At 37.9% G+C, this 22,954-nt stretch overlaps 1 protein-coding gene across 2 annotated transcripts in view; it reads right to left on the minus strand.

Annotated features, from left to right (window-relative positions):
- Window positions 1-22,954, minus strand: part of PRRG1 (proline rich and Gla domain 1) — a 138,256-nt gene that overhangs the window by 13,880 nt on the left and 101,422 nt on the right. The gene's annotated exons all lie outside the window — the stretch shown is intronic.

Below are 22,954 nucleotides of genomic sequence, written 5' to 3' on the forward strand. Positions count from 1 at the left end.
ACATCAAAACAAGATCCTCCAGTAGCAAAAATATTATGATTCACTGAAAGCTCGGATGATGGTTAGCATTTGTGTTCTTAAATTAAGGTATGCACATGATCTCTTTATATATAATGCTATTTCACACTTAATAATAAACTAGAGCATCGTGTAAACAGAACTTTTATATGCACTGGGAAACCCAAAAATTCCTTTGACTAGCTTTACTTAAGTATTCACTTTATTGTGGTGCTCTGGAACTGAACCCACAATGTCTCTGGGTATGAAAGGGAAAGATTATCAGAGAGGCAGGACGAAAATCACAATCCTAACTCCAAAAGCTGCCTCAAGTGAGAACAAGTTGGGACATTCCAGGAAGAGATTCTTTACCAAGATGATGGATGTTCTACAGAAAACAGCTAGCATTATACAAAAGTCACTTGACATCTTTGTGTTAATTCCTCCATCAATAGGGTAGGAATGTGTAGATATAACTTCTGAGAAAAGATAGAACATTTACAAATTGTACATTACATTACGAAAAGTAAGGCATTATCTTGAAACTGCCACTAGGGTGCAAATTGTTGAGAAACAATATTTATACTGAGTATGGTGTTAATTCAGTTTTAAAAAAAAATTATTTATTTGAGAGAGAGAATGAGAGAGAAAGCACGAGCAGGGAGAGGGAGAAGCAGGCTCCTTGCGGAGCAGGTGAGGCTCGCTCCCGGGACGCTGGGATCATGACCTGAGTCAAAGGCAGATGCTTAACCAACTGAGCCATCCAGGCGCCCCAGTTCAGTTTATTTTACTATGAATTGAAAATGGTATAGCTGAGGGAGAAAGAAGATGTTTTATTGTCTTTTTAAAATTAATTATGGGGACTATTACTTTGCAAGGTGGCAAACATAAAATAAGACCCTCTTTAATTTATATGTAATTATTTGCAAACTGTTATGGTTGGGAGTCAGGATACTTGAGGGAGAAATGGATAGTTGTCCTGCTATGTGAGGCAACAGGAGCAATTTCAAGATCCAAAATACCCCTAATGCCCAGTATTAAAATTTGACTGTTAAAAATTTATTCTTTCAGGGTTCTGGTTCAAGATAGCAACTTAGGAAGATTCTGAACTCAACTCCTTCCACAGACACACTGAATCTATAGCTACATATGGAACAAATTCCTCTGAAAAACACCCAAAAACGAACAGCAACTTGTACACATTGGCATACACCTGAGATCTTTGAAAGCTAAAGGGACTTACAAGACCTATAAGGCTGTGGAAAATTGAGAAAAGGTTCTGAAAGGGCTCATATGAATGGACTCACTGCTGAGTATAAATGCAGCCAACTGAAAAGTGCCCAGACTTTCTTTGAAAGAGACCTAATCTTAAAACACTGGCAGGAGGGGCAGACATCTAATTTAAGATGCATCTAGGGGCTTACTGAAATGGTCTAGGGACGGAAGATAGGAGACACCATCTTTACGTGCTCCCTCTGCCTTATTTCAACGCATCAGTATTGCCTGGAAAGGAGACTGCCCCTTTTTTTGGTGCTCTGACTTTGGTGGCTTCTGCCCAGAAGACCCCTCTATATTGCCTGGCACTGGTGGCCATCAGGAATTACACCTGTGGTCCCAAAGAACTACGCTTGCATACTTTAAAAGCTGCTGTCTGAAGTCCTGCTTCCAGCGAGCTTTAGTCTTGAAGCTGGCTGACATCCTGCCCTTAGGGACACTGGCATGTCTTGGTACATCGTCAACTACTGGAAGGCACTAAAAACAGGTTGCTTGGACAATCACAAAGATTTGAGAGGCATCAAAAGCTTGTGCAGGGTTGAATGATGTTTCAACTCCTTCACAAGACCACTTCTTTAAGACTGGAAGAGGTGGCTGTTTCATCTCATGCATGGAAATCAACGAGAGTAAAGCAAAAAGAGAGAAACAGAGGAGTATGTTCCAAATGAAGTAAAAACACCTCAGAATAAGACCTTAATAAAACAGAGTTGAGTGGTGTACCTGATAAAGAGTTCAAAATAACAGTCAAACATGCTCACAGAGCTCAGGAGAGAAATGAACAAAATGAGAACTTCAACAAAGAGGCAGAAAATAGAAGAAAGTACCAAATCGAAGTCACAGAGTTAAAGAATACAATAATTGAATTGAAAAATACACTAGAGGGGTTCAAGAGCAGACTGGATAAAGTAGAAGAATGGATCAGTGAGCTGAAATATAATGGAATTCACCCCATCAGAAAAACACAAATACAAAATATAGTCTATTAGCTACAAAGAATGTGATATATGAACCTCATGGTTACCAAAAACCAAGAAACCTGTAACAGATATGCTTGGATTCCCTTCTTTATATTTTTTGTGTAACACTAAAGAAAATCATCAAATCACAAGGGAAGAGAGGATGAGAAAAAGAAAGGAGCAAAGAACTCCAAAAACCACCAGAAAACAATTAGTAAGAAGGCAATAAGTACATACATATCAATAATTACTTTAAATGTAAATGGACTGAATGCTCCAAGCAAAAGACATGAGGTGACTGAAAGGTCTTTTTTTTTTTTAATCCAATCTACATGCTGCCTATCAGAGACTCACTTCAGATGTAAGCACACACACAGTGCAAAGTGTAGGGATCTTTTCCAACCACAAAGGCAAGAAACTAGAAATCAATTAAAACTGAATAATTCACAAATATGTAGAGATTAAATATGTTCCTGAACAACCAATGGGAAAGAAGAAATTAAAATTAAAAGAAACTTTAAAATATCCCTAGACAAATGAAAATGGAAACACAACATACCAAAACTTACGGGATGCAGCAAAAGCAATTCTAAGAGGAAAGTTCACAGTGATAAATGTGTACGTTAAGAAACAAGAAAAAAATCTAAACAACCTAACAAGAAAAAAATCTAAACAACCTAACCTTATAACTCAAAGAATTAGGAACAAAAAACAAAGCCCAAAGTTAGAAGGAAGTAACAAAGATCAGACTGGAAATAAATGAGACACTGAAGACAACAGAAAAGATCAGTGAAACTTAGAGGTGGTTTTCTGAAAGGATAAAGAAGTTAAAACTGGGAACAAAAAAATACAAAAGATCATAAAGTACTATGAACAATTGTACATCAACAGACTGGAGAACCTAGAAGAAATGGATTTTTTCCTAGAAATATACAACCTATAGGACTGAATCATAAAGAAACAGAAAGCGTGAACAGACCAGTTACTAGTTAGGAGATTGAATCAGTAACCAAAACCTCACAACAAACAAAAATCCAGGACCAGATGGTTTCACTGGTGAAATGTACCAAACATTTAAAATAAGACAAAGACATCACATGAAAAGAAAATTACAAGCCAATATCCCTGATAAGCATAGATGTACCCCCAACACAATATTAGCAAACAAGATTAAACAATACATTAAATGGACCATACACCATAAATAAGTGGGAATTATTCCAGGGATGCAAGGATGGTTCAACATCTATAAATCTGTAAATCAATCAATATGATATACCACTTTAACAAAATGAAGCATAAAAATCTTATATCATCTCAAGAGATGCAGAGAGCAAGTGACAAAATTCAATATCCATTTATGATTAAAAACTCTCACCAAAGTATAGAGGGAACTTAATAAAGACCATATATAAAAAGCCCACAGCTAACATCATACTCAATGTTGAAAAGCTGAAAGCTTTCCCTTTAAGATCAGGACAAGGATGACCATTCTCACCATTTTTACTCAAGGTGATTTTGGAAGTCCTAGGCAAAGCAGTTAGGAAAAAAAAAAAGAAATAAAAAGCACCCAAAATGGAAAGGAAAAGCAAAACTGTATTTGTAGATGACATACATAAGAGAACTCTAAAGACTGCCAAAAACCATTAGAACTAACGAACAAATTCAGTGTTGTTGCAGGATACAAAATCAATATACAGAAATCTGTTGCATTTCTATACAGTAATAGCTATCAGAAATTAAGGAAACAATTTGTTTACAATTTCATTGAAATGAACAAAATACCTAGGAATAAATTTAACCAAGGAGATAACCTGTATTCTGAAACCTGTAAGCTATTATAGCATAAGCCGTGACAGTTTTTCCTTTCTAGGATGCAAGCATCTGACTTAAGGTTTATTGCAGAGGCATCCACTTTAAAGATGGCTAGCTTGGATAAATATATTGCCTGCTATACAACTAGATTAAGAGCCAGGCCACCCCGTCAACTCCGCTCCTGCTCCTTTGTTTTAGAGGTCTTCATTGATTCAGATAACTGACCATTTGGGCTGCTTGTTTTTCTCTTCCTGTGCTTTAAATTCATACTTGTATGTTTTAAATTCACAAAAAGTGAACACATAAAATCCTAGTCCTGTATTCTCTCTCTCCACGACCTTGCTGTGTACTTTCCAGAACCTGTAAGCAGTAAATCTTGTTTGTTATAAAGTTTCTTGATGGTATTGCTGGGGGCGTCTTGCAATCATAATAAAAACCACAAGGGCTGGTCCAGCCTCTGTATTGGGTACTGATAGGCTGAGACCGGCACACAATTGAGGTAGTCAGCAGGAATGCATGTTTGCTCTTGCAGTAAACTGATTGTCATGTAGCTGCAACTTGCTTAAAAACCACCCAACTCAAGTGGGGAACCTCATCTGAGAAAGGAACACTGCTTCCTGGAAGTCTGCTCCACTGCTCTATGCTTTCACATATTGCCTCTGTCATGTGTTGCCTGTGGTATGAAACCCAAAATACCACAGCTGCTATAATAATTCAATGTGCTTCCCAGAGCAGCCTGATGAAGGCCATATGGTCCAACAAGATGATCACACCATTGATTATAAGGACCTTAACTGACTATTAATGTGCATAAGGGTCCTCCATGCCTCAAGTCCGAGGAGAGCTAAGTAGGGTGGAGTGGGCTGCAAAGCCATTGCCACTGCTCAAGGAGAGGCTGTGGAATAAAGCAAGAAGAAAGCATTCCTGTAGTTGAAGAGGATGGGCAGTCTCTGCCTGTAACAGTTGAGTCACTGGGTTGTGCCTAGACTGTCAATCCTAACCCAAAGAGTGAAAGAGCCTTGCAACAAGAACCAACAGCCCTATGAAAACACAAATGCAACAGAGGCCTATGGTCTCTATGCTGCCACTTAACACAGTGTTGTGGCTCTTCGTCCTCTGACCTGATGAGCTATCATAGATCAATCCCTGGTTCAAAGTTGCTAAAGGGCGCCTGGGTGGCGCAGTCGTTAAGCGTATGCCTTAGGCTCAGGGCATGATCCTGGCGTTCTGGGATCGAGCCCCACATGAGCCCCACATCAGGCTCCTCCACTATGAACCTGCTTCTTCCTCTCCCACTCCCCCTGCTTGTGTTCCCTCTCTCGCTGGCTGTCTCTGTCAAATAAATAAATAAAATCTTTAAAAAAAAAAGTGCTAAAAAAAAAATTTCCTGAACATCTATTGCCAGTAACCCCTAAGAATCTCGAGGAGGTGCACTAGTTCCTTGATAAATGTAGAACCCCATGGAAGATTCCTGGGCATTGCTCAGTGTTGTAGCATACCAACATGCCAAAGCTCTGGCATTACACTCCAGAGGCCCAGGGGCTTTTCCCAAAGACCTCACATATCAGGCTAGTAAAGGTGGACCCAATTCCTGGACAGGTTGATTGGGACACCCTGGAAAGCAACTGCCTGTGAAGGGGGTACACAGTAACATCATCCAAAACTTACTGGTTAACAACACACAAGATTAAGGTAATGGGAGAAAATGAAGAAGTGGAAACATCAGAAACTACCTTAACTGACATTTATACCTTTTAAAAGATTTTATGCAGCAGGACTGCATAAGATAGAGGGAAGCTAACTGGCTCTTGCAGGTTGTTTTTTATTTTGGAAGGGCTATGAATTGTTACTCATGGTGGCCAAAATGTGCCAAATGGTCAGCATCTCCAAAGACCTTAAAATCCACAATCTTCTTAAAGATCCATCTGAGCTATATGCTTGTTTCCTCTGAAACACCACAGATCCTGAGCCCCCTCAGCTTTCCCATGAACTGGGAAAAAGCAAGAAATGTGATTCATAAGGGGTCCCTGAGACCAGGGAAAAAGCTGACAGGGTAATCAAAGCCTCCAGTGAGAAGGAAAAGAGAAAAGAGCAAAGAGAAGGCAAAGGCCCCTGAAGCCAGATATTTGGACCAAGGGCCTTCCTTTCCTCACATAGATAATTTACTGCTTGGTGCTGTGCCCATCCTTCCAACAGTGATCCCTGCAAAGGATCACAGTGAAGGCAAAACATTAAGATGCGGTCTGTCTCTGGCTGTGCAAAATTGGCATGATCCAATGGACTTACCATTTCCCTGACTTTAGTGACCCAAATGACCCCCTCCTTCAACTGCAACCCTAAAGATGCCCCATTTGACCCTAAATCCAGAGAGTTCCTTTGATGAAACACTCCCCCTAATGATGGGTCTTCACTACTACATTTTATTAGGACTGCTGAAGTCATCCAAAAGGCACTGAAACTTCCAGGAGAAAACTTAACATTCTTTCTCTGTCCCTTGAAGATGTAAATTTTACATGTTTTTGAAATGCAAATACCCAAGGAGGTAAATAAGACACTGCCCTCCCTCAATCACCCAAGACTGGAGAAACAGTGGAGGAAAGAGGCCTTTTAAAATACAACCTGCTATAAAAACTCCCTTGCCCAAATCTAGTCCGTAGCTTCCATAAGATTGCTTGCGAAGGACAAATACAAATCTTTATAATTTTCTCCACAAATATTAGTAAAAAGCCTTAGCCACTGAAGCAGGTAACTTTAACTTGTTCGGTCTGCCTGGAACATAATTAATTTGACTTCAAGTGTTATTATCAACTAGTGGAGTTTGTACTGTACCTGATTCATAGCTAAAATTCTGAATGGAAGCTATAGGGTGTCTATATTTCTATCTATGTCTGTGGATGTATGATACATATCTGACATATTTTTCTTCCCCTGGATGGCACTGCCAAAATTACTTTGTAAAAAAGCTTGATTTAATTGACTCAGAAGAATAAGCACTTGTAAATTTAGTATTTCTAAACTCTCCAGAATATAGAAACAAACCCAAAAGCTTTACAAATTCACGTAATCTGTGATAATATTTGGTAAATAAAAGCTGGTTTAACTATATTGGTTTAATTAAAATAGAGATATCTTCAGAGTTGTCAGCACTGAATATAATGTAGTCATATATCTTTTATTCTGCCTGAGTTGGTAAGTCAAATAAGCTCACACTATGTGTTTTGCAAACTTTGTCATGATGGCTGTTTTAATCTCTCATGAAATTTGCATAAGTAATCTGAATATGACTGTTAAAAAGTATGTTAAGCATATAATTGGGATAAAAGTTTGTAAGTGTACTTTCCAATAATAACGTTTTATAGTATGCCTACTGAAAAATAGTTACCCAAATATTTTTGGTAACCTGGAACTTTAGTTTTTCTAGGTTAAGTGATGGAAACTCATTGCATATCTAGATCATTTCCAAATAAGATAAAATAAATACTGAAACATTAATTACTAAACATAGATGTATCTACTTTTGGCTCTTGTTACCTAAAGATATCTGGATGTGTCAGCAAACATGCCTTGTGCCACATTTTGAACTATGAGAAAGTGCATGTTACCAAAAATAAGGAAATCTCCTCATAAATTTGCCCGTCTACTAGATGTGGTATAACCATTCACAATTTCCTAGTTCTTAGTTTTTATTAGAAGTTAAGGTTTCTAGTTTAAGAATTCTAGTATATGTAATTAGATCTACTAAAAATAATACAAGAAACATCTCTATGCAAGGAAAGTAGGACATGTATTGGCTAAGAAAAGGTATAAAGTATGGGATTATGGGGGAAGTTGGTAGAGTAGGAAGACCCTAAACTCACCTTGTCCCATGGATACAACTAGATAACACTCATATCCGTGTAAATAACCCAGAAAATGACCTAAAGACAGGCAGAACAAACTCCACAACCAAATGTAGAAGAGGGGCCACATCAAAGAGGGCAGGAATGGTGGAGAGGTGGTAGGGAGCTAAGCAGACTACAAGAGGACCATGGGAGGGAGGGACCCCCAGGCACGGGGAAGGGAGAGAAACAAGGCTACTACACCAGGGAGGCCATGCAGCAAAATGATTCTTTATTACATCTGACTCTGAAAACCACAGGGGCCAAATTTCGTGAGTAATCAGTGGGACCTAAAGCCTAGAATTTTAAAAATCAGTAGGCTGGGCTCTGGGAGAGCCTGGAGGGTGAGAGGAAGCCGAGTCCCCACCCTTAAAGAGATAGAACAGCAAACAACCCCCTGAAATATAGCACAGAAGCACTAGTTCAAAAAACACCTGAGTCATACAGGAGGGAGAGTTGTTTACTCATCTCAGAGCATGCGGTGGAGGGGCAGGGATCCCAGGCATCATTTCCCTCCTCTGCCCCCTGCAGGAAACAGCAGGGAGCTGACATTCACTACCTAACTTACTTATACCATGCCCCCAACCCACAGATCCACCCCTTCCAGACAGGTCCACTTCAGTCTGGGGTCTGCAAGGGCCCTCTCACAGAACACCTGGGGAGTGCAAAGCTTGCTAACATGGCTGCCCAACCAACCCCCATCTCCCCACACATTGCAGATCTGCCTCTTCTGAAATGCTCATGGCCAGAGACCATTCAAACCAGGGCCAGAAGCCTGGCAACGCACAGGAAGCCCTGACAGGGGCCAATACCACTCCAAAGTAACTCCTGCCCTAGGGAGAAGAAAAGTACACTGGTACACATACCAGTCAGACTGTGGACCCAGCAGTGGACTAGGAGCAGACAGCTGATCTGATAGAAGCTTACAATGAAAGCTTCTCAGAGGACAACACAGGCTAACACCCCACAGTTTGGTGCCACTGCCTCTTTGGCAAATGCTTGGTCTGGCTCAACTCAAGCCCCAGGTGGCCCCAGACTGTTCCACTAACACCACAGGGACAAAACAATGTCCACAATGGGCAAAGAAGGCCACTGCAGACAAATGGACTGAAGGAAAACATGGCTCACAACAGCAGGGTGCATGCTATACCCACAGGAGGCACCCCTGAAGTGCTAGGCTCCAGTAAAAAGGGGGCAGTGCACTAAAGGGCACTACAAGACCTCTCCTTCATAGGACTCCTACTTTCAAGAGCAGCAGACACAGCTGACTTTCCTAACAGAAAGAGACACAGAGAGTTAGACAAAATGAGGAAACAGACGAATATGTCCCACATGAGAAAACCAGACAAAACCATAGCAAGAAATCTAAATGAAAAGGAAGTAATATGTCCAATAATTTAAATGATCATAAAGATACTACTTGATTTAAGAGTGGAGAACATCAGTGAGATCCTTAACAAGGAGATAAAAAAGAATCAATCAGAAATGAAGAACATAATAAATAAAATTTAAAATACACTAGATGGGATAAACAGCAGATTAGAAGAAGTGAAAGAACAAATCAGGAACCTGGAGGACAGAGTATGGAAAGTAATCAAGCTGAGCAGGTGAGAAAAAAAACTAGGCAAAATGAGAAGAGACTCAGGGAACTCAGTGATTCCATCAAGGGTAATAACATTCACATCACAGTGATCCCAGAAAGAAAAGAGAGAAAAGGAGGTGGAAAATTTATTTGAAGAAGTAATAGCTGAAAACTTCACAAATCATGAAGGAAACAAATTCAGCTGCACGAAAAACAGCCCCCAAGGAGTCCAAACCAAGACATGTAGTAATTTAAATAGCAAAAAAGTGGTGATAAAGAGAAAATTCTAAAAGCATCAAGAGAAAAGAAAATAAATACAAGGGAGCCCCATAAGGATATCAGCTGATTTTTCAGCAGAAACCTTACAGGCTGGAATAAAGTGGCATGAGATATTCAAAAAGCTGAAAGGGAGGGCGCCTGGGTAGCGCAGTCATTAAGCGTCTGCCTTCGGCTCAGGGCGTGATCCCGGGGTTCCGGGATCGAGTCCCACATCGGGCTCCTCCGCTGGGAGCCTGCTTCTTCCTCTCCCACTCCCCCTGTTGTGTTCCCTCTCTCGCTGGCTGTCTGTCAAATAAATAAATAAAATCTTAAAAAAAAAAAAAGAGTTTCCTAAACAAAAGTTAAAGGAATTCATGACCACTAAACTAGCCATGTAAGAAATGATAAAGCCGACTCTTTGGAAAGAAAGACTATAAATAAGAGTAAGAAAGGTAGGATGTACAAAAGCAGTAAAAATAAGATATCTATAAAAATCAGTCAAGTGACTCACAAAAGGATATAAAGTAGGACACCATATACCTAAAACATGGTGAGAGGGAGAGTAGTAAAAAATGGGTTCAAACTCAACCGACCACAAACAATATTGACTGCTATATATAGAAGATGTTATATACAAACCTAATGGCAACACAAATCAAAAACCAAGAGATGCAAAAAATAAAGACAAAGCAATCCAAGCGTATCACTAAAGAAAGCCAACTAATCATGAGAGAAGTGAGCAAGGGAAGAATCAGAGAAGAACTACAAAAACAACCATAAAACATGTAACAAAATGGCAATACATACATACCTATCAGTAATTACTTTGAATGTAAAAGGACTAAATGCTCAAAGTAAAAGGGTGGTGAAATGGATAAAAAAGCAAGATCCATCTATACGCTGCCTACAGGAGATTCATTTCAGACCTAAAGACACATGCAAACTAAAAGTGAAATGATGAAGAAATATTTATCATGCAAATGGCTGTGAAAAGAATGCTGGGGTAGCAATACTTATATTGGACAAAACAGACTTTTAAAAAAAGACCCTAACAAGAGACAAAGAAGAACACTATATACTTATTAAGGGGACGGTCCAACAAGAAGATATAACAACTTTAAATATTTATGCACCCAACATGGAAGCACCCAAATACACAAAACAGTTAAATATAGAGGAATTAATCAATAGTAATACAGTAATAGTAGGGGACTATAACACCCCACTTATATCAATGGACAGATCATCCAAACAGAAAATCAACAAGGAAAACCGTGCCTGTGAATGACACATTGGACCAGATGGATTTAAGATACACTGAGAACATTTCATCCTAAAACAGCAGAATACACATTCTTTGCAAGTGCACACGGAACATTCTCCAGAATAGATCACATAATAGGCCATAAAACAAGTCTCAACAAACTCAAAAAGATCGGCGTCATGCCATGTATCTCTTATGACCACAATGCAATGAAACTAGAAATCAACCACAAGAAAAACTCTGGAAAGAGCACAAATAAATGGAGGTTAAATAACATGCTACTAAATCAATCAAGGGTCAACCATGAAATCAAAGAGAAATCAAAAAATACATGGACACAAATGAAAATGAAAACATAACACTCCAAAATCTCTCAGATGCAGCAAAATCAGTAATAAGAAGGAAGTTTAGGGGCGCCTGCATGGCTCAGTCAGTTAAATGTCTGCCTTCGGCTCAGGTCATGATCCCAGGGTCCTGAGATCAAGCCCCACATTGGGCTCCCTGCTCAGCGGGGAGCCCGCTCCTCCCTCTCCCCTGCTTGTGCTCGGTCTCTCGCTGTCAAATAAATAAATAAATAAAATCTTTAAAAAAAGAAAAAGGAGGGAGGTTTATAGCAATACAGGCCTATCTCAAGAAGCAAGAAAAAGCTCAGAACTCCAAACTTTATACCTACAGGAGCAGAAAAAACAAGAAAAAGCAAAACCCAATACCAGTATAAGGAAGGAAATAATAATGATTAGAGCAGAAATAAATGACATAGAAACTAAAAAAACCCAACAGATCAGTGAAACCAGGAGCTGGTTCTTTGAAAAAGAAAAAAAAAAATCAACAAAATTTGACAAACCCTTAGCCAGACTCAACAAGAAAAAAAGAGAAAGGACTCAAACAAAATCAGAAATGAATGAGGCGAAAACAGACACCACAGAATATACAACGGGTAGTAAGAGAATGTTATGAAAAATTATATCCCATCAAACTGGACAAACTACAAGAAACAGATAAATTCCTACAAACATATAACCTACCAAAACAGAAGTAGGAAGTAGGAAGAGATAGAAAATTTGAACAGACCAATTACCAGCAAGGAAATTGGATCAGTAATCAAAAAACTCTCAACAAAGTCAAAACAGATGGCTTCACAAGTTAATTCTTTTCTTAAGAGATTTTATTTATTTGAGAGAAAGAGATTGTGAGCAGGAGAAGGAGCAGAAGGAGAGGGAGAGACTCTCCAGCTGACTCAGGACAGAGAACAGAGGACAATTCGGGGATCGATCCCATGACCCAGAGATCATGCCTGAGCCGAAACCAAGAGTCAGATGCTTAACCAACTGAGCCACCAAGGTGCCCTCGCTTCACAAGTGAAGTCTACCAAACATTTAAGGAAGAGTTAACTACCTATTCTTCTCAAACCATTCCAAACAATTGAAGAGGAAGGAAAACTTCCAAATTCATTCTATGATGCCACTATTACCCTGATACCAAAACCAGATAAAGACACCACAAAAAAAGAGTACAGGCCAGTATCTCTGATGAACATAGATGCAAAAATTCTCAACAAAATATTAACAAACCGAATCCCACAATGTATTAAAAAAATCATTCACCATGATCAAGTGGGATTTATTCCTGCGTTCCAAGAGTGGTTCAATATTCACAACTAAATCAAAGTGGTATATTACATCAATAAGAGAAAAGGATAAAACCTATATGATCATTTCAATAAATGCAGAAGAAGCATTTGCCAAAATACAACATTCACTCATGATAGAAACCTTCAACAAAGTAGGTTTAGAGGTAACACACCTCAACATAAAAAAACCACCTATGAAAAACCCACAGCTAACATCATACTCAATGGTTAAAAACTGAGAGCTTTCCCCCTAAGATCAAAAACAAGACAGGGATGTCCACTCTCACCACTTTTATTCTACACTGTATTGGAAATCCTAGCCACAGGAAGGAGACAAGAAAAAAGGAATAGGGGCGCCTGGGTGGCACAGTGGTTAAGCGTCTGCCTTCGGCTCAGGGCGTGATCCCGGCGTTATGGGATCGAGCCCCACATCAGGCTCCTCCGCTATGAGCCTGCTTCTTCCTCTCCCACTCCCCCTGCTTGTGTTCCCTCTCTCGCTGGCTGTCTCTCTGTCAAATAAATAAAATCTTTAAAAAAAAAAAAAGGAATAAAATGCATCCAAATTGGTAAGGAAGAGGTAAAGCTTTAACTATCTGCAGATTACAAGATACTACATATAGAAAACCCTAAAATTTCCATCAAAATACTACTAGAACAGACAAATGAACTCAGTAAGGTTGCAGGATACAAAATCAGTGTACAGAAATCCATTGCATTTCTATATATTAATAATGAAACATCAGAAAGAAAAATTAAGAACACAATGCCATTTATAATTGCATCGAGAATAATAAAATACCTAGAGATAAAGTTAAACAAGGAAATGAAAGACTTATACTCTGAAAAATAAGAAGTATTTATGAACGAAATTAAAGATGATAGAAATGGAAGGACATTCCACGCTAATGGGTTGGAAGAACACATATTGTTAAAATGTCCATACTACCAAAAGCAATGTATAGATTTAATGTAATCCCTATCAAAATACCAAGAGTATTTTTCACAGAACTAAAACAAACAATCCTAAAATTTGTATGGAACTATAAAAGACCCCAAATAGCCAAAACAATCTTGAAAAGGAAAGACAAGGTTGGAAGTATTACAGTTACAGATCTGAAGTTACATTACATAGCTGTAGTAACCATGGCACTGGCATGATAACAGATACATAGATCAATGAATAGAAAGCCCAGAAATAAACCCATGATGTTATGGTCAATTCATCTTCAAAAAGGATGCAAGAATAAGCAATGGGAGAAAGTTCAACAAATGGTGCTGGGAAAACTGACCACTTTCTTTCACTATACACAAAAATGAACTCAAAATGGATTAAGGACCTAAATGTGAGACCTGAAATCATAAAAATCCTGGAAGAGGGCACAGGCTGTTATTTCTCTGATATGGGCCATAACAACGTCTTTCTAGATATGTCTCCTGAGGCAAAGGAAATAAAAGCAAAAATAAACTATTGGGACTACATCAAAATAAAGAGCTTTTGCACAGCAAAGGAAGCAACCCACAAAACTAAAAGACAACCTACTGAACGGGAGAAGATATTCACAAATGACATTCGATAAAGGGGGAGTATCCAAAATATGTAAAGAACTTATACAAATCAACACCAAAAACCCAAATAATCCAGTTAGGCCATGAACACACATTTCTCCAAGGAAGACATCCAGATGGCCAGCAGACACATGAAATGATGCTCAACATCATTAGTTACCATGAAAATGCAAATCAAAACTACGAGATATTACCTCACACCTGTCAGAATGACTAAAATCAAAAATAAATGAAACAGGGGTGTCTGGGTGGCACAGCAGTTAAGCATCTGCCTTCGGCTCAGGGCGTGATCCCGGCGTTATGGGATCGAGCCCCACATCAGGCTCCTCCGCTAGGAGCCTGCTTCTTCCTCTCCCACTCCCCCTGCTTGTGTTCCCTCTCTCGCTGGCTGTCTCTATCTCTGTCGAATAAATAAATAAAATCTTTAAAAAAAAATAAATGAAACAAGTGTTGGCAAGATGTACAGAAACAGCAACACTCACGAACTGCTGGAAATGCAACTATTGCAGCCACTGTAGAAAATAGTATGGAGGGTCTTCAAAAATTAAAAACAGAATTACCATATGATCCATTAATTCCACTACTGAGTATTTACCCAAAGAAAACAAAAACACTAATTCAAAGAGACATGCAGCCCTATGTTTATTGCAGCATTATTTACAATAGCCAATATAGGGAAAAATATACGTTCACTGACAGATGAATGGATAAAGAAGTGGTACATAAATAACAGAATATTACTCAGCCATAAAAGAGAATGAAATCTTGGGGCGCCTGGGTGGCTCAGTCAGTTGAGCATCTGACTCATGATTTCGGCTCAGGTCATGATCTCAGGGTCCTGAGATCAGGCCCCATATCGGGCTCCATACTCAGCAGGGAGTCAGCTTCTCTCCTTCCCCCCCCCCCCCCCCATGTGCATGAGTGCTCCCTCACTCTGTCTCTCAAAAATAAATAAATAAATCTTTAAAAAAAAAAGGAACGAAATCATGCCTTTTGCAACATGGATGGATCTAGAAGGTATGCTAAGTGAAAGAAGTCAGAGAAAGACAAATACCATAAGACTTCATTACTATTTGGAATTTAAGAAAGAAAACAAATGACAAACTAAGAAAGAGACAAACAAAAAACCAGACTCTCGACTATAGAGAATAGATGGTTGCCAGTGGGGAAGGGGATGATAGGTGGAATAGGTAAAGGGGAATTAAGAGTATACTTATCGGGATGAACACTGAGTAATGAAATTGCTGAATCACTATATTGTACACCTAAAAATAATATAACATTGTATGTTAAGTATACTGGAATTAAAAAAAAAATTAAAAAGTGACTGTGTGTGCACATACCCAACATCAATGGAAATTAGATAAGGTTTTCAAGTCTTTTTAAATATTTGCTAATTCAATGATAATTGCTGAAGTTAAAATAAGTTTTAAGTGTGTTTCTTCCAGTACATTCATAAGGATGTAACTGGATAAGCTGTTTAAGTCTGAGCATGATTATTTTCCAGCATCCCAGGTTATCCCAATGTATTGCCATAGTTTAAAACCAGGATGATAAAGCAGTGCTTCAAAAACATCAGGGTGCATATTCATCACCTGGGGTCTTATTAAAATGTAGATTCTGAAACTGTAGGTCTGGGATGAGGCTTGGGATTTTGCATTTGTAACAGGCTCTCAGGTGACTGCTTGCCACAGAGCATACTTTGAGGAGCAAGGTGCTCACACCGGTTTGACTGCCTGAAATACCCAGGTCCTGCCCCTAGAGACTGATGTAATTCATCTGGGATGTAGTCTGGTGGTAATTTTAATGTGTAACGAAGCTTGAGAATCTCAATGGCAACATGCATTATGATTTACCAGTTTTAGTTATAATTTTATCAGTAGCTCTAATGTGTTGCCCACTGCCCAACCTTCCACTTATGTCAAAGTCTTTAATCCGCTTTGAGTTGATTTTTGTCTCTGGTATAATACAGAGTTCCATTTTCATTCTTATGCATATGGATATCTAATTTTCCCAACACTATTTGTTGAACAGACTATACATTCCCCATTGTGTATTCTGGCACCCTTGTTGAAGATCATTTGAGTGTGTATCTGTGGGTTTATTTCTGGGCTCTCGATTCAGTTCTATTGGTCTATATGTCTGTCTTTATGCCAGTACCGTACTGTTTTTATTATTGTAAGTTTGTAATATGGTTTTAATTCAGGAAGTGTGAGGCCTCCAGCTTTGTTCTTCTTTCTCAAGATTGTTTGGCTACTGGGGCCTTTTGTGGTTCTAAATGAATTTAAGAGGAATTAATACCAATCCTTCTCAAAGTCTTCCAAGAAACTGAAGAAGAGGGCACCCTTCCAGACTCATTTTTTGAGGCCAGTATTATTCTGATTGCAAAGCCAGAAAAAGACACTACAATAAAAGAAAACTACATGCCAATATTTTTGATAAATACAGATGCAACGAACCTCAACAAGTGGGATTTATCCTTGGGGCATGAGGATAGCTGAACATATAATCAATGTGACACAAAACATTGCTGAAAAAATTAAAGAAACAAGTACATGTAAAGACAGATCATGTTCATGGAATAGAAGACTTAATACCGTTAAAATACCTGTGCTCCCGAAACAATCTACAGATTCAGTGTTATCCCTATCAAAATCCCAAAGCCAATTTTTACAGAAATAAAAGCATCTATCTTTAAAAAGAGAGGAGACCCAGATAATTTTAATGTGAATTCTACTAAATCTTCTTAGAACAAGAAAACCTATAATATGAAAATTATTCCAGAGCATATAAAAATGAAAAAAAAAATTCTCAATTTGTTTTACAGGGCCAGAATAATCCTAATACCAAAACAGGACAAAGACGGTACTCACACACCTGAAAAGAAAACTACGTGTTAAGTTAGAGAGATGCAAAATCCTAAATAGAAATATTAGCAAGACTGATGTCAGTATCATGTTGTAAAAAACAGCTCTTGTTTTTGCACTGCCCCACCCCAACCGTCATTTGGCATCCATCCACAGACAGAAGTGCCTTTGTGGAGCTATGGAATGATCCAGCTCCACATGCCGAATGACTCAGAAGGAATCTCAACCACTTGTGCATTGGGTAAAGGCATAGAGACTTTGTTCCCAGCTATGGACCATGTAGTGGTCTGTGAACTGGTTCCGGTCCACCCTGCCTACAGTTCAGGAGCCCCTGGAAAACAATGGACCTAACAGAAATCTACAGAACATTCCATCCAACAACAAGAAAATACACATTCTTCTCAAGTGCACAGAAAACATTCTCGGGATAGACCACATGACAGGTCATGTAACAATTTTTAGCAAATTTAAGACCAAAATCACACCAAGTACCTTTTTTTTTTTTTAAGATTTATTTACTTATTTTAGAGAAAGAGAGAGAGAGAGAGAATAAGCAGGAGGGGGAGAGGGAGAGAGAATCTTAAACCGACTCCCTGCTGAGCAGAGAGCCCAATGCAGGGCTCGATTCCCAGTACTCTGAGATCATGACCTCAGCTGAAACCAAGAATCAGATGCTTAACCTACTGTGCCATCTAGGTGCCCCACCAAGTATCTTTTCTGAACACAACTGTATGAAGCTAGAAGTCAATAACAAAAGGAAAGCTGGGAAATTCACAAATATGTGGAAATTAAAAAAACATACTCCTGGGGCGCCTGGGTGGCTCAGTTGTTAAGCGTCTGCCTTCAGCTCAGGACATGATCCTGGCGTTCTGGGATGGAGCCCCACATTGGGCTCCCTGCTCAGCAGGGAGTCTGCTTCTCCCTCTCCCTCTGCCCCTGCTTGTGCTCGCTCTGTCAAGTAAATACAATCTTAAAAAAACAAAAATACCCAAAAAACCATACTCCTTGGTGTGCCTGGCTAACTCAGTATGTGGAGTGTGCAACTCTTGATCTCAGGGTTGTAAATTCAAGCCCCAAGTTGGGTGTAGAGATTAATTAAAAATAAAAACTTAAAAACAACAACCAAAGAACACACTCCTGAGCAACCAGTGGGTCAAAGGAGAATTCAAAAGGGAATCAGAATTATATCTTGAGTTAAAAAAAAAAAAAAAAAAAAAGCAAACACAACACCCAACAAAAAGAAATGGGATGCAGGAAAAGCAGTTCTAAGAGGCAAGTGTATACTGATAAATGTCTACATCAAGAAAAAAAGATCAAGATAAAAAGATCTTAAATAAACAACTTTACACATCAAGGAACTAGAAAAAGAACAAACTAAGCCCAAAGTTAGCATAATGAAGGAAATAAAAAAAATCATAGGAAAAACACATGAAATAGAGACCAAAAAAAATTTTTTTAAAGATCAAGAAAATTAACAGCTGGTTTTTGAAAAGATAAATAAAATCAAATATTCAGAAGACCTCTCTGGCATTCTTCAACCACCTTTGATTTTCTTAAAATTCACTTGCCCATTCATTCATTCATTCATTCATCTATACTTTTAGTTTTCAAGCCTTTGGGGGGGAAATGCTCATCCCTCCCATCAGGAGATCTTCAAGCAAGAACAACTCAGCCCACTGCATGGAGTCAGTGGCAACAGTTGCTGTCCATGGTGATGCTTACTCTGAGTCCCTGCTAATACTCCTGTAGTTGGCTTCAGTTTGGCACCTTCTGACAGAAGCACTTTCTATAGAATTAGGAAAAACTGGTCCCAAGTGCAGGAAATAGGTTTTGTTGCTGGAATATTACGGATGTATCTGAGATCGCGAGACCCATTTTCCACACTCGAATCAGTATTTACAGATCAATATGAATTCTGTCCTCCAATAGTTACTTGGCAGGACACTCCCAAGACACTGCTATTATTCTGAAACTTTAAAAAAAAATTGCAGAACATATGGAATGTTGTTTATTTTGGAATGTTTTTTGAAGATTTTTAAAATTTATAAATGTAGATATTACATTATAGAATGTTCAGAAAATAAATGAAAATTTTTAAAAAAAATCAGTAAACTTTGGCTAGACTAAGGAGAAAAAGATTCAAACAAACAAAATCAGAAATAAAAGAGACAACTACAACAGAAATACAAAAGAGACTTCTACAATTACAGCTGACGCTTAAACATGAATCTGAACTGCAAGAGTCCACTTATATGTGGACTTTTTACAGTATTTTAAGTATATTTTTCTCTTATGATTTTCTTAGTAACATTTTATTTTCTCTACTTTAAGAAAACAGTATTATAATGCATATAACATAAAAATACGTGTTAATTGGCTGTTTGTGTTATTGATAAGGCTTCTGGTTAATAGTAGGCTATTAGTAGAAAGGTTTCTGGGGAGTCAAAAGTTATACTCAGATTTTTGACTGCACGGGGCGGGGGGGGGGGGGTTGATGCACCTAACTCCCATTCGACTGTATGCACCAACGAATTGGACAAACTAGAAAAAATGGATAATTTCTGAGAAACATAGAACCTACCAAAACAGAATCATGATGAACTAGAAAATCTGAACAGACCAATTACTAGTAATGAGATTGAATCAGTAATCAAAAACCTCCCAACAAGCAGAAGTCCAGTACCAGTTTTACTGGTGGATTCTGCCAAACATTTAAAAAAGAATACAAATTCTTTTCAAACGATTCCAAAAAAATATGACAGAACACTTCCAAATTCATTTTACAAGGCCAACATTTTGATACTGAAGCCAGGCAAGGATACCACGAGAAAATTACAAGCCAGTATCTCTGATAAACATAGATGCAAAACTCAACAAAATATTAGCAAACCAAATGAAGCAAAACTTTACTAAGATTATATGTCATTATCAAGGGGCATTTATTCCAAGGATGCAAGGATGGTTTAACACCCATAAATCAATCAATGTGATACACTGCTTTAACAAAATGAAGGATAAAAATCATATGATCATTTCAGTAGATGCAGAAAAAAGGATCTGGCAAAATTCAACACCTATTTATGATTAAAAACTCCCAACAAATTGATTATAAAAAGATACCTCAACATAATAAAGGTCACAAAGGACAAGCTATGACATCCACAATGGTGAAAGCCTTTCCTCTAAGATCAGGAATGAGAAAAAGTGCCCACTCTCACCACTCATATTCATCATAGTACTGGAAGCCCTAGCCAGAGCTTTCAGGCAAGGAAAAGAAATCAAAGGCATCCATATTAGAAAGGAAAAAGTCAAATCGTCTTTGCAGATGATATGCTTTTATATCTAGAAAGTCTTAAAAGACTTCACCAAAAACCTGTCAGAAATAATCAATGAATTCGGAAAAGTTACAGGTTACAAAATCAACACAGTTGCATTTCTATACACTAATAACAAGAAAAAGAAATAAAGAAAACAATCCCATTTACATTAGCATCAAAAACAATAAAATATTAGGGATAAATTTAACCAAGGAAGTGAAAGATCTCTACACTGAAAACTTCAAGAATTTCATGAAAGAAAATAAGGTGACACAGATAAACAGAAAGATATCCTGTGTTCATTGATCAGAAGAATTGATATGGTTACAATGTCCATACTCCCCAAAGTTTCTACAGAGTCACTGTAAACCCTATCAAAATTCCAATGGTATTTTTTACAGAAATAGAAAAATAATCCTAAAATTCCTATAGAGCAACAGAAGACCCTGAATAGCCACAGCAATCTTAAGAAGGAACATAGCTGGAGGCATTGTACTTCCTGAATTCAAACAATAATACAAAACCTTATAAATCAAAACAGTACGATACTGGCATGAAAAAAGACACATAGTCCAGTGGAACATAATCAAAAGCTCAGAAACTCACACATAAATGGTCAACTGATACTTGACAAGGGAGCAAGGGGAAAGGACAGTGTCTTTGATAAATTATGGTGGGAAAATTGAATAACCACATGCAGAAGAACGAAACTGGACTCCTACCTTATACCATACACAAAAATTAACTCAAAAAGGATTAAAGACTTAAACCTAATATCTGAAGCCATAAAACTCCCAGAAGATAACACAGGAAAAAAGTTCTTTGATATTGGTCCTGGAAATGATTTTCTGAATATGACGCCAATAGCACAAGCAACAAAAGCAAAAAATAAATCAGTGGGACTACGTTAATCTAAAAAACTTCTGCCCAGCAAAAGAAACAATCAGTAAAACAAAAAAGGCAAACTATGGAATAGAAGACAGTATCTGGAAAGCATATATCTGTAAGGGATTAATATACAAAATATATAAAGAACTTATACAACCCAGTTAAAAAATGGGCCGAGAACCTAAATAGACATCTTTCCAAAGAAGACATACAGATGGCTAACAGGTATATGAAAAGGTGCTCAGCATCACTAGTCATCAGGGAAATGCAAATCAAAGTCACAATGAGATATCACCTCACATGTGTTAGATGGCTAGCATTAAAAAGACAAGAAATATCAAGTGCTGGCAAGGATACGGAGAGAAGGAAACCCTTGTGCACTGCTGAAGGGAGTATAAACTGATACAGCCAGTATGGAAAACAGTATGGACATTCCTCAAAAACTTAAAAACAGAACTGCTATATGACCAGCAATTTCTTTTCTGGGTATTTATCCCAAAGAAATGAAAACAGAATCTCAGAGAGATAACTGCTTCCCACTGTTCACTGCAACATTATTCACAATAGGCCACATATGGAAACAACCTAAGCGTTGGTCAGCAGATAGATGGATAAAGAAGATGTGGTCCATATATAAAATGGAATATTATTCTACTATAAGAAAGAAATGCTGCCATTTGCAACAACTTGGATGAAACTTGAGGACATTATGTGAAATAAGTCAGAAAAAGACAAATACTGTATTCTATCAATTATATAAGGAATTTAAAAAAGCTGAACTCAGCAACATAGAGTAGAATGGTGGTTACCACAAGCTGGGGGTTGGAAGAAATGGGGAGATATTGATCAAATGGTACAAACTTTAGAGATCTAATGTATACTCTGGCCATTATAGTTAACAAATTATACCCTTGAAAACAGCTAAGAGGATAAACCTTAAGTAATCTCACCACCAAAAAGAAATGGTAATTATATGAAATGATGGAGGCTTTTGCTAAGGTTTTGGTGGCTATCATTTTCCAACATAAATCAACACACTGTATACCTTAAAATTACACAATGTTACATCTATAAATTACATCTCAAAAAATTGTAGTAAAACAAATCAACAGTGACCAAATAAGTTTTATTCCAGGAATAAAAAAATAATGCCACAGAGGAAAATCTATTAATGTAATTCAGAATATTAGTAGATTAAAGGAGAAAATATGTAAGATAATAGTATTTGGATTATACTATTTTTAAAAAAATTATTTCTTGATTATTATCTACTCCCTCTGAACAACGCCTTGTTTTCTCCTTCTGGAATTTCTACAGAGTGGTTGTTATTGTACAAGATCCTTCTATGACTATGAATTATTATTGTTGTGAATTATTTCTTTCTTGGAGATTCAGTCTACTTCATATTATCAAATATTTTGATGTTCAGAATCTTTGTTACATTTTCAACTCTTATACTGAGTAGGGTCTTCTTTCTATACCAAACTAATAGAAAGTGTACAATAAAACCCATAACTGGAGGTTTTGTATTGGCAGCATGCATGCCTGGCACTGACGGCCATTTGAAATCACACTTCTGTCTCTAGAGACGTAAGTCTAAAACACAGTTCCATATTCACTGACAAGGGTGAACCTGTAAAGCAGGTAATCTACTATGCCAG

Source organism: Ursus maritimus (assembly GCF_017311325.1).
Source record: "Ursus maritimus isolate PB19 chromosome X unlocalized genomic scaffold, ASM1731132v1 scaffold_X1, whole genome shotgun sequence".
Taxonomy (NCBI): Eukaryota; Metazoa; Chordata; class Mammalia; order Carnivora; family Ursidae; genus Ursus; species Ursus maritimus.